Source organism: Cyprinus carpio, chromosome A13 (assembly GCF_018340385.1).
Source record: "Cyprinus carpio isolate SPL01 chromosome A13, ASM1834038v1, whole genome shotgun sequence".
NCBI classification, from domain to species: Eukaryota; Metazoa; Chordata; class Actinopteri; order Cypriniformes; family Cyprinidae; genus Cyprinus; species Cyprinus carpio.
This window is the reverse complement of record NC_056584.1, coordinates 18406705-18418788: the sequence shown is the minus strand read 5'-3', so window position 1 is coordinate 18418788 and position 12084 is coordinate 18406705. Positions and strand designations below refer to the sequence as shown.

At 36.3% G+C, this 12084-nt stretch overlaps 1 long non-coding RNA gene across 1 annotated transcript in view; it reads left to right on the top strand.

Annotated features, from left to right (window-relative positions):
- LOC122147262 overlaps window positions 1-10955 on the top strand; it is a 251001-nt gene extending 240046 nt beyond the window's left edge. The window contains exon 3 of the long non-coding RNA XR_006161534.1: window positions 9907-10955. This is a non-coding gene — a long non-coding RNA (uncharacterized LOC122147262). The remainder of the gene's footprint in view (window positions 1-9906) is intronic.
- Window positions 10956-12084: the final 1129 nt, after the last annotated feature.

The following is a 12084-nucleotide window of genomic DNA, read 5'->3' as shown; positions in this document are numbered from 1 at the left end:
ACTACTTCCAAACTACTGTGTATATGACTAATGTTCCATTAATGAGGACCTACTCTTTTGTAAACATACACAGAGCCAGCATCTTTAAAATCTTTAACACATGTGGATGCTCTCCCTGCTGCCTGACCAATAACGTGCTCTGTTATTGGTGTGTAACATGTTCTTTAGCCAATCGCTTTTCACAGTGATGCATTCACACATGGCCTGTGTAGTCGCCACTAAAATCATTTGTAAAATGTTCTTAAAATTAGCTATGAAGAAAATCCTTCTTTCATATCTCAGGAGACTTAATGGATTTCTTTGTTATATTTCATTTCAGTGAACTGTATCAGATGTTTCACCTAAATTCCAAAAGAACAATAAACACTCAATTGAGACAACTGATAACAAACAGTAAGGGTATAGGGATTCGTGTAGAGAACAGGTTATATGGTTTCGAAAAATGTTGAGAAATGTTTGAATTTGGCGTTAAGTTCTCTTCTGAAACTCTAAAGACTGTTTGTTTCTGTTTGCTCTCCATTTAATCTCATTGGTCTTGAAGACAACTTATATACACCAAATGATTTTCTTAGTATTTTCATTTTGTTTCCAGTACAAATATTAAAACATTCTTAAATCAAGATACGTTTACATGAGACGCAAAATGAAGTGATATATTAAGACCTAAGTTTCCTGAAAAATGCATCAATAATAATTTGTTTTGATTCAAACTAGAAAAAAACATGTAAGTGGCATAGCAAAAATAATGTGGTTTTCCTTTCAAATTAAGTTTATTTTTCTAAGGCCATTAGCAGATTTTTTTCTTCTTGTTTTAAGCATAAACTCACTTAATTTTCATGTCTTTTTCCCCCAAAAACAAGACTTGAGATCTTACATCATTTACTGTTGTATCTTGATTTTAGACATTTGTACTGGAAAACAAGACAACAATACTAAGTAAGAAAATCTTTCATTTGCAGTGTATTAAAGAGATCTCATTTGTGATTTTTCTTCCCTATGAGATGAGCCAGTGTTGTTCTGTTGTGGATTGATGGACATCTTGAAGACATTTTGTGACTGTTTCTGTAGCCTAGGAGATACTTTTAAGCTTCTTTTGGAAATCTTGACAAAATACATTGGTTTTGTTAAAGCGATCCTTTAGACCAGATTTCATAAGATGATGAAGGGTCACATTCTTCCGTTCTCTTTCATTTTGAACAAGACCAGACAACAATGCATCCCTCATGTCTCGTTTTGAATAAAACATATTGAAATGACAGTAACCATGCCCACAGCCCCACCTCTTTTCTAAGTTTAGCAGCTCTGAGAAGAATCAAGAGCACAAAATGAAGTCATTTCTTAATTTATGAGCTCCTCTTGTCGGATCCATGTGTTTTGAGTTGTGCTTGGAAGTCATCTTGTGAATTCCTCTCTGGTAATGGGGATTAGGAGGGCACAGCTAATGTAAACAATGCCTGAATTCTTCCATCTGATCTGGTTGCAGTTTATCTCTGATAGAATAAAACAATGACCCTCTGCGAGCTTAGCAACCGATGAATACACTGCTCACCACATGGGTCATTTTGCTGTCACTACTAAACTATCTGTTCTAATTGTACAAAAATGTCAGTCTGGTAACTGTTCAAAACAGAGCTGTTTGTAATGGAAACGAAGCAACATTCTTCCGTAAAATATTTGAGTACACAAGCACTGATCGCTTTGGAAACTCAACAAAATGCCACAGTGAGATAAACAGATGATAAGAAGAAATGATGAATTGTTCGGATTTCATTTCTTCAACATGGTTTGACACTTCTGCATCTAAACGGTGGATTTTGACACTCTGGCCAGGTGTTTGACTTACTGTCCAGCTCTCAGTGGGCAATTTTCTGCATTATTGTAATCAATGAGATAATTGAGGAGGTTGAGATGTTTGCCCTGTCTGCAAATAGCCCCAATCAATGACTGCATTTCAATTGGGCCAATTTAAGAAATTGTGGTAACATGAGACAGATGGAGTGGATGCTTAGAGGCTGAGCTCCTCAGCATCCCCACGGTCATTTTCATCAACTTTAACTTTTGGCTACTTGGAGATCTTGATCCAATCTCCCCAACGGCTGTCTCTGACTAAACCATCTTTCTGTATACCTGTTTTATTTGTTTTTATAACATTCCATCTGTCTTTATTAATCATTCAGATCCCTACTCACTGAAGCTCAGATGACTGATTGGATCTTTCATTGCTGTTGGCTGAAGACAAAGCCATTTGGTTGTACACTCTCAGAGGGATGTTGCCCCCCCCCCCAACAAACTCACACACAAAAAAAGTAAGAGAAAGCAATGATTGGATTACACAAGTGTTAAATCACACCACAAACTAAGATATAATTTCTGCTTGTTGATCAGTAGTTTGCATTTGCATTCCAGTTTGTATTACCTGTTAAAATGTGCATGTGTCCTTGATGTTCAAGGCTCCAGCAGTAGCGGTCTGCTTCTGTGATCCTCTGATCTGGGAATTCTGGTTGATATGATTTTACCACAGGAATTGCCAGGGATCTGTGGTTGCACAGGACTCATCTGCTGTGTATAAAATAATCTGATACTCCAAGATTCCAGAGCTGGTAGCGGTTTGGTGGGGAATGCTTAATGGTGCTGTATGTAGGATTGACACCGAGTGGTTGAACTAGGTAATGCAGTCCAAATTCAAAATAACGGAGAGGGTTTTTTTCACCTGGCCCCTCCTCCTCAGACTTGACGCACACGCAGGTTGCCAGATTGATGACAAAAACAGGATCGAGCGCAACTGCCAACTGAAATACAGTTGGGTAAACTAGCAGTGGGCGGGTTTTACAAACCAAAACAAAGACCGACATTCCGGCCCAGAGCGCACATTTTCAAAGGAGAATAACTGACTGTAGCATTGTTTTTCAGATAAACAAGTATGTTATCTTAGCATGTTTCTTAAATATCTGCAAACATATTATGGTATTTTTATTCTTTAGTAGAATCAAAATCTTACATAAAGCACCTTTAATGTGAAACACTATCATTTGAAAGAATGGACTGTAGAGGAGCTCATGCTACGTTTGCTATAAAATGCAAATAATTAAAATTTTTACTGAATTAATTACATGATATGCTGATTGATATATGCAAATTAATCTAATATTTTTCTGTGAAAATCACAAAATAAGGTAATTCAATTATATTAGGTTATTTTGGCAGACACTGAAAAGACCATAAACTTTGCACATAACAAATTTGGCTTTAGTATCAGTAAAATTTGTTTAATAGATTTTTTATTATTGTTATTAATATATTATTTAACAATATTTAAATATTTAATATGAACAAATAACAAGCTCTAATTTTTTGTCTGTGCTATTTTTGAATCTTTGGATTAAACTTTGCATTTGGCGGTATTTTTTATTATTATTTATTTATTCATTTTTTACTTTGCATTGTTTTTAACTTTTTGATGCGTATGTCTTAAGACTCTTGGTTAGTGTGGTTTGGTGAGGCATGTTGCCTGTAATAATGTACGGGATTAAATGTGTTGATTTTTATTTTATTTATTTAAATAATTAATATTATTTTATTTATTGTAATAAATTAACGTTACATTGATAGTTAGTTGGTTAAAATAAATAAATTATAAAAAAAGTATGGTAGAAACCAAAACAAAGAAGGACATTTTTGGAATGACAATTCTGGTAATGATTTATGCCATCTGTCAAACCGTTTGATGAACACTTGTTAGCGCTCAGCAGAGCTGTTCAAAGAAGTCCTCAGTTGGTCTTGTCACCTGTCATCAGTCTTTAAATTTTCGCGGATATATAGTTTCATTTCATTGTGTATCAAGGTGGTGTCCTTTCTTCCCCATGCGGCCTTAATTTGACTGCTGCTCCCACTGAAGATTCACTGGTAAAATTCAAGGTGTTCCTCCAGTTTTCATTATGACTGTTTCATAACGAAGTGTTTGCTGATTTATGTTATTCTAGGGAGACATGTGAAATGCCGCTGTGCTTCTCTTCTGAATTCCAAACAGAGCTGTATTTATACTCTAAAAGAGCTCCATGAGTATATTTAAAGCCTAAAATGTTTATGAACAATTTATGTCGAACATACATTGGCCCATTTACATCATGCTTAAAAATGTATGAACTTTGTTGCATTCAATTAATAAAATATCAAACCATATGGAATTTTCGAAAAAAAAAATAATAATAATAATTATAATAATAATAAAATAAATAGACCTTTTTCTCAGAACTAGCTTTTTTTTTCCAAGCCATTTTTACAATTACGTTTAATCAGCAGCTCCCAAGGTCCCATTTTACTGAATGCATGAAGTCATTTGAGTTCACACAGGTGTCCTATATAACCGCTGGAGTGGTAAAATCACATTAACTATGAACATGTTCCACTAAAGTCTGATTCACAAGTTCACCCTTACATCTAATCTGATAGCAAATAGTAAGCATATTTTGGCGCACTGTCCTGGGGGAAGGCTCCGAGCCCGGAACATAGCCCGAACCCAAAGAACTCCCCCTATCCCTAATGTGGGATAAAAATAGATTAGGAGTGAGGAGTTGGGGTGGAGGAGGGATGCCGGAACTGTCGCAGGACAGAGGTAGGTAGGCTGCATATATATATATATATATATATATATATATATATATATATATACACGTACTGCTAGTTAAGATGGTTAGCTAAACGAGTTGCACCTGTGCCAAATTGGTTGATTATCTGATCATGCTCCTCCCGAACCTTGTTAATAAACATTATAAATCAGAAAGTGTCTTAATTTAGAATGTGTTATTGAAGGCTAACAATCTTCTTTTTGCTCAAAATGCTTATTTTTAATTATATGCACGTTCATATACTTTTAAGTGTGTCTAAAGTGTCCAAATACTTTGTATGTAAATGAATAAGACCGTGAGAATGTGGCCTCGAAACTGCCCTCAGCAACATGCTGGCTCTCTTTTACTGTGCTGTTTTTCATGAGCTATGCAGTACTTCTCTTTTGAACTCTAAAGAGTTCTAATAGCGGTCTTGATCTTCCCTTTTTCCAAAGAAAGAAATGTTTGAAAACTTTTCCAGCCTGAAAATACAGCTCTTGTATCCTTAAAGTAGGTCTAGTCTCAAAACTAGAAGCAGCTTAACTGCTACATAACACCCTAAATAACAATATGAGAGAATATAGAAAACCGTTGGGAGTTTTGCTTTAAGACTCAGGCCCAGCTGTGGTCAGAGGAATTTGCTAGTGTAAATGATTTTTCGTCCTGTCCTGCAAATGAGATGAATGCATTAATTAGACAGCAAACTGTGCAAGGGTGCCTTGCTCTGGCTTTGGGCCATAAGCTTTAGGGAGAGACAAACACAACTTGTCTGGCCAAAACAGAAGCTTCATCACCCAAAGGCATGCTCAGCACTTTCACAGACAGCATGCTCCATTCACAGACATTCTTCTGTTCACAATCAATCTCACACCCTGTAGGAAAATTAGCAAGGCTGCACGTTGTGTGAATGGACAGCTGCAGGAAGCCGCGTGGAAATGAATAAGAACGAAGATCCCAGGAAGAGAAAGTTCAGATGGAAAGAAAGAGCTGTCGGGCTGTGTTTTTATTATTTATTTATTTTCTTTCCTTGAATCCAAGTAAACACTCCAGTTTTCTGTTATGTAAGTAATTTATTAGACCAGTCAGGCTGAGGGATTTATATATTTATTTTTACATTGTGATTTATTTTTTTTACGTTGTGATAAATATTGTTAAAATTAAGGTATATGACCATCTGAACTTTATTTAAAAACCTTAAATTACATAACTTATAGTGAGTTTGTTTGCTAAACGTGCATGTCTTGATTTATTTTTGTTTGTGTTGTGAAACAGATTTTACTTTTATTATTTTTTTTTATGTTTGAAATTTTTTATTTGTCAAGAAATAATTATGATCTTTATTTTTTTAATAAAACTTTATTTTATATTTGTGTAAGTTAACCAAAGGTTAAATCAACAAATCAGAAATAAATGAATAGCTTTATCTAGAAAAAATTATTAGATTAATAGACTAATTGGTTCAACAACAAAAACAAATTGGTTGATAAAGCTATAAAATATATAAATAATCGTTGTTGTCCTACTTAGAAATACTCTGAGCTACAGCCCTGTGATATTTGAGGACTTTATTACACACACACTAAAAAGGTATTGCACAAAACCCAAAAGTTTTTGTAGGCAAATATTACTAAACTCATTTCCAAATGTGATGAATGAGAAAGGACAGATAGCGATTACATCACCAGCTGGTGTCAGCGCGGAATCCCTACGGATGTTCTGTGGAAAACTTTGCATTTGTTTTGTGTTGATTAGCATCTTGCAGAGTGCTCTGTGCCTGCGCTTGCTTGGCCACTGCAGGTGGTAGGCCCCTCTTGGCATGGCTTTGAGATGCTGGGCTCAGTTAACATAAAGGCTGAAGCATGCGTGTGAAAATGATCTGCTGGAGAATGTGGCTGGCCCCGCTGCACCAGCTGTCTGCTGCTTTAGTCTCCATCTTAGAGTGGAAAGCAACGGTGTGCTGTTCATGGGTGGAGCATGTGGTGCTTTATTCTATTATGAGTGTGTCTGCTCTTGGACCTGATTGAAATTGCATATGTTTTTTTTTTTTTTTTTTTTTCTGTTTAAGGTCATCCTGTGAGATATCTCCCAGAAAAACACAGAAGAAATTTTGAAAAATGCTATTAACCATATAGTTGACAGTAGCCATTGACTTCTAAAATATACTATGGGAATCGAAAGCTACGTCAACTATTTGGTTACCAACATTCTTCAAAATGTCTTTTTGTGTTCAACAGAAAAAAAAAACTCATACAGGTTTCAGACAACTTGAGGGTGAGTAAATGATAAAAGGTCAAAATGGTATGATTGCAATTTTTCTATTTTAATATTTTTAATTGTAAATTATCCCTGTGATGGAAAAGCTGAATTTTCAGCAGCCATTACTGCAGTCTTCAGTGTTACATCACAAATCATTCTAAGTTTATAATATCCTATGCTAATTTGGTGCCCAAAAAATTTCTTATTATCAATGTTAAAAATGATTGTTCTGCTTATTTTTTTTTTTTTTTTCAGGAAACTTTGATGAATAGAAAGTCCAAAATAACAGTGTTTTGTTTAAATCTTTTGTAGCATTATAAATACTGTCACTTTTTATCAAATTATGTAAAAAAAAAATACTGACCTTAAACTTTTTTATTTTTTTTATTTTGTGAAATAAGTGTTTATAAAAGTGTTCATGTCTCTAAGGCCAAAAAGAGGCCAATGGCCATTGATGCATTTTAGGTTTCAGCACCGTAGACAGCACTAAGTAGGACTTCTTTATTGCATATGTGGATCGAAACTCTTAGACAGGTAAGTTTCCTATTAAGATTTGTGTTAGTCTTATACAGCGGTATTTATACTGAGAACAACATGCAGAGACACAGAGTATAATAACAGAGGTGATTTTCCAGCTCCCATCTGGATAGAGCTTTCTGAGAAATGACCTGAACGACAACAGCAGTGATTCGTGAAGAGAGGTGAGCGCCGCTCATGACGCAGTCTTGAACTTGTTTCCCATCTCCCATGGGAAGACCGCAGTGGATTCTGCTCCTTTTTCTCACTGATGGGCCTGTCCTACGGTTAGGCAGCATGCAAATGCCAAATTTTAACTGAAAACCCCAAGATGCAGGCCCTTCTTCACAACCCGACACTGCTCTACTGAGAATCCAGCAGTTTTATGAATTAGTCAAATAAGCGTGGAGCCAGAACTTATTGCAGTATGATATTCTTGAATTTGACTCTGGAGAACGGTTCATGTCCACTAGACTCATCTCAACTTAAGACTTACTCTGACTCTAAATTAATCTTTGGGGGGCTCATGGGGGTGTTCTTCAGTTTACCGTATGAAGTATGTTTGGATCAGAATGCAGATGATGAAACACATTATCACACCGGGCTAAACGATAGGAGCCTGACATTTTCCAACAGCTCTCATTGCATTGTACCTTTCTATCGACAGAGCACATCATATTTCTTCCGTCTATCCAATTACTTCACATTTGAGCATCATAAATACTGTGGAAGAGAGACCGAGGGAGGAAATTTTGAAGGCCCATTGTTCCTGCGTGCTGGCGTGGATCAAACTTCCCCTACCAAATCTTAATCTGAGCAGTTATAAGTGACAAACTGGCTTCAGATTAGCAACATAGGGCAAACTTTGCCAGCAGCTCTGATGGAGGAAAGGAAATGGCTGAGCTCGTAAGTCATCCGAAGAGTATTCCAGACAAACACTTTATCTGACACTCAGAAGTACTGAAACATGTGTCTTGAGCCCAGGCAAGAATTTTGACTTTAGGGGTCCCTGTACATGGAAAGTTTATTTCTGCATCAAGTGTCAATCTTTAGATTTATTATGCATGGCTAATTGATTTTATTGCAGGAAAGAGGAAAAACTGCCCACATGCATATGTTTAATGCATAACTTCGTCTTGACATGAACGCACGTTTACTGGCAGTGACACGTTTGTGCTAATTCTCTGAATCAGTCAGTGCTTCTAAAGCTCTCAATGGAGACTCAAAAATACCACACCAAATTGAATGAATTTTAAATTTGCCATACCATAGTACTGATATCCATGTGGAATATTTGAAATATGTTAAGGTGAGCATGGTCCATAACTCACAGTGAAGTATGGGGGTGATGATCCATGCAGGTTTAGCTGTGCTGAAGAAGCCCTTGTCTCAGACGTTGCACGTGGACAATGTGTTGAAATTGCATGATATGCATGTAGGAAATGGATTTGAAATGGCCAGACCTAATGGATTGGTTCTGCTGGACGTGTGTCCCATTTGCTTCTGGTCTGAAGCAGTATATGTTGTACAGCTCAGTGTATCAGATGAAACCTGTATGCAACTGCATTACACTGCCTGTGGTTGTATTTGTCAAAGTTTACAGGACTTCATAAATGAAACAGTTTCTGTTTTTATGAATTTTATTTTATATTGTTTTCATATGTAAGGGGTGTGATTTTTTGTATTTTGTGTTGGTTGTAAAACACAAAACTGTTTTAGATCATAATAAATATCCAAGCAGTTTATGTATTTTTATTATTATTATTATTATTATTATTATTATTATTATTATTATTTCAGTTTATTTGATTATTTATTGGCCATTTGTTTTATTTTTTTCCTCTGAGGTCTATTAATAATATTTCTAAAGTGTTTTTGTGCATCTGTGCTACAAAGTCATGAGCATTTTTTTCCGCCCTTTCTCATACGCTTAGAGTTAAGCAAGCTGTTTTTTGCTGCTGTGCCTGTGAGATCCTTTGCATGTGAACTGAGATGATGTGGTGCACTTAGATATATATTTATAATCAAAGCCTGATTCACAAAAATGTTTTTGTGAGTGAGACACTGAATCATTCACTCAGATGATTTGTTTAGGAACACTTATTCATTCAGGAACGAAACAGCTGTGTGTTGCTCATGGACGTGTGGAATATAAAAGTGCGGGGGGTTTTGTTGTTGTTGTTGTTGTTTTTTGCCTGAACAAAAATAGACAGTGTAACTGGCAATATTTTGTCTAAAATGTAGTTACTAAATATTAACTTATGTTTGCTAAATAAATGTTTTTGTAGGTTAGTGTAAAAACTGTGGAGGTTGTTTTTATATTCAGAAGTTTAGAAATTGCAGTTACTATCATCTATAAAAACTCTTAATGATATTATCTATTTTGTTTTTATTCTGTTGATAGAAAAAAACACCTGATCTGTAGTCCTTTGCTGAAAACTCTGTAACACATTGCACCTCAGGTCATATCAGACACCACCTTGACACCTGTCAATCATGAAGTCAGATTCTGCGCTCTCTGTTTCACCAGGGCGTGACTCTCCCCCATAAAACACACACCGTATGATGCACAACTTCCCTTTCCTGCCGACACACAGCTGCGTGTCTGAGGCTTGGCGCTCTGCTCTCGTAAATCAAGGCTTTCTGCAGCAGCAGGATCCAATCAGACCCAGGTGGGGGCCCAGGAGGCAGCATGGGGGCCAGGCCTGGGGAATACAAGCTCTATAGTGGACATCAGAAGAGACTAAAGGCCCTGTACAGGAGAAAGTGCAGTGGACCTGAGCTGGAACCCTGAGGGATGCCAACACACTGGAAGACCTTGGGGAAGATCCATCACTTCAGTGCTAACCTCAGGTTTCTCTTTCACTTTTTCATACACACAAACACACCCATTTTTGTATTCTTTGTTTCTCAGTGATGTTGCCCATACATACTTCTTTCAACAACTTATCCCCCAAACACACAAAGACATACCCACAACCCTCTGATGGTGTCTCCTCAAAGAAGAGAGTTTTCAAGGGAGGGGTGAAGGAGGGATGTTGATGAAAAGTGGCACAGGCCCTTGGAATGCGATCAGGCCTCCACATCTGCAGGAAAGACGAAACCGGCCTCCCAATTTTACAATGATGATGTCAGCCTGCCTACATGACAGTGTGTGGCTGAGGTGCCAAGTTTCTCCTCTTTTGCTTTGTTTTTTTTTTTCTTTTGTCTTTTCTGTTCTCTGTGCTGTTTTTTTTAACCAAATCCCCCTTCCTCTCTCTTTATACACACACACACAGATATTCATATACATACATACATACATACACACTGTTTATTTATTTATTTTATTCTTCCTTCTAGCATGTAATTTACATGGGATAGTATTAACCATGCTTTCATATGGGGGGAACTAAGAGCTGGTAATTTCTAATTTCGAAAAGGATTACTCATATACTATGTTTTTGGAGTTGAATCAGCTCATCTTTATGATTAGCAGCACTTCTGACCTCAATGTCTTGACTGAAACAGAACCACACAGGTGCAATATGGATCACTTTGTTTTTCTGTACTCAGACATGGACAATTTAAATGGCTGTATGGGACAATTATATCATAATGTATGTACATAATGTCAATTATGTGATGAGAACACAAATAATATTCTCTGTATTTGCATTATGGATTTTTTTCACTAAGATATACTAGGATTTAAGACCAATTCTAATGCTCCTCTTCATTATTTGACCATTATTATATTGTTGATTCAGTGATCAACAGGAAATGAAAACATATCTCTCTTAAATTATTATTATTATTATTATTATTATTATTATTATTATTATTATTATTATTTAATGTATTCATTTATTTTGGATGCTTTCCATGGACAGTTTTGGTGAATCTTTAATTGCAGCACTCAAATAACATCAAGTTTTTTGAATAAGGCATAACCTAATGTACGGTGGCCGAGGAAGGGCAAAACAGATTACAATTATGAAGGGAATATTAAAAGTTAAAGGAGATACAGTGGCTATTGGAATAGAAGTGACAATTCAGAAAACACAACAACAATTCAGAAAACATTACCTGCCTTATTGGCATTTTGGCATGGGTATTTTGTCAGCTCCACTGGTGCAGATGGTTAAGTGTCTACCCTTCACATTTTGACGCGATCGACCCGGGCTCAATCCCACCTTCTGCCGAACATTTTTTTCTTGCATACTGTTTTATAATGTACTGCAATACTGAAGTGCAGATAATTGCCACTATTTGCAACAAGTAGTTCACATAGCAGAAAATCTTGACACAGTGTAAATAGGTATTTGCACTTAGTGTAAATAACATATTAATAAAAATACTGCTATTTTCACTTAGTGTAAATAGAATCGATTGCTAACACGAAATTTGAAAAGGGAGAAACAAAAGTTTGGCAAAAGGTGGGATCGAACCCAGGTCGATTGCGTCTAAAAGCTAAGAGCAGATGCTTAACCATCTGCACCACTAGAGCTACCAAAATACCAATGCCAAAATCCCAATAAGGCAGATAATTTGCACAAAGTGTAAATAGACATTCTGTATATTTTATTCCATAGTAAGCACAATTCATACAAGACATTTAAACCGAACTACTTTAAGACCATCTCCGAACTTTCTACCACAACTCTGCTGTTTTACGGCTGGTTATTTCTATATACTTTGATTGACAGATGTCTCGTCCAATCAGTGG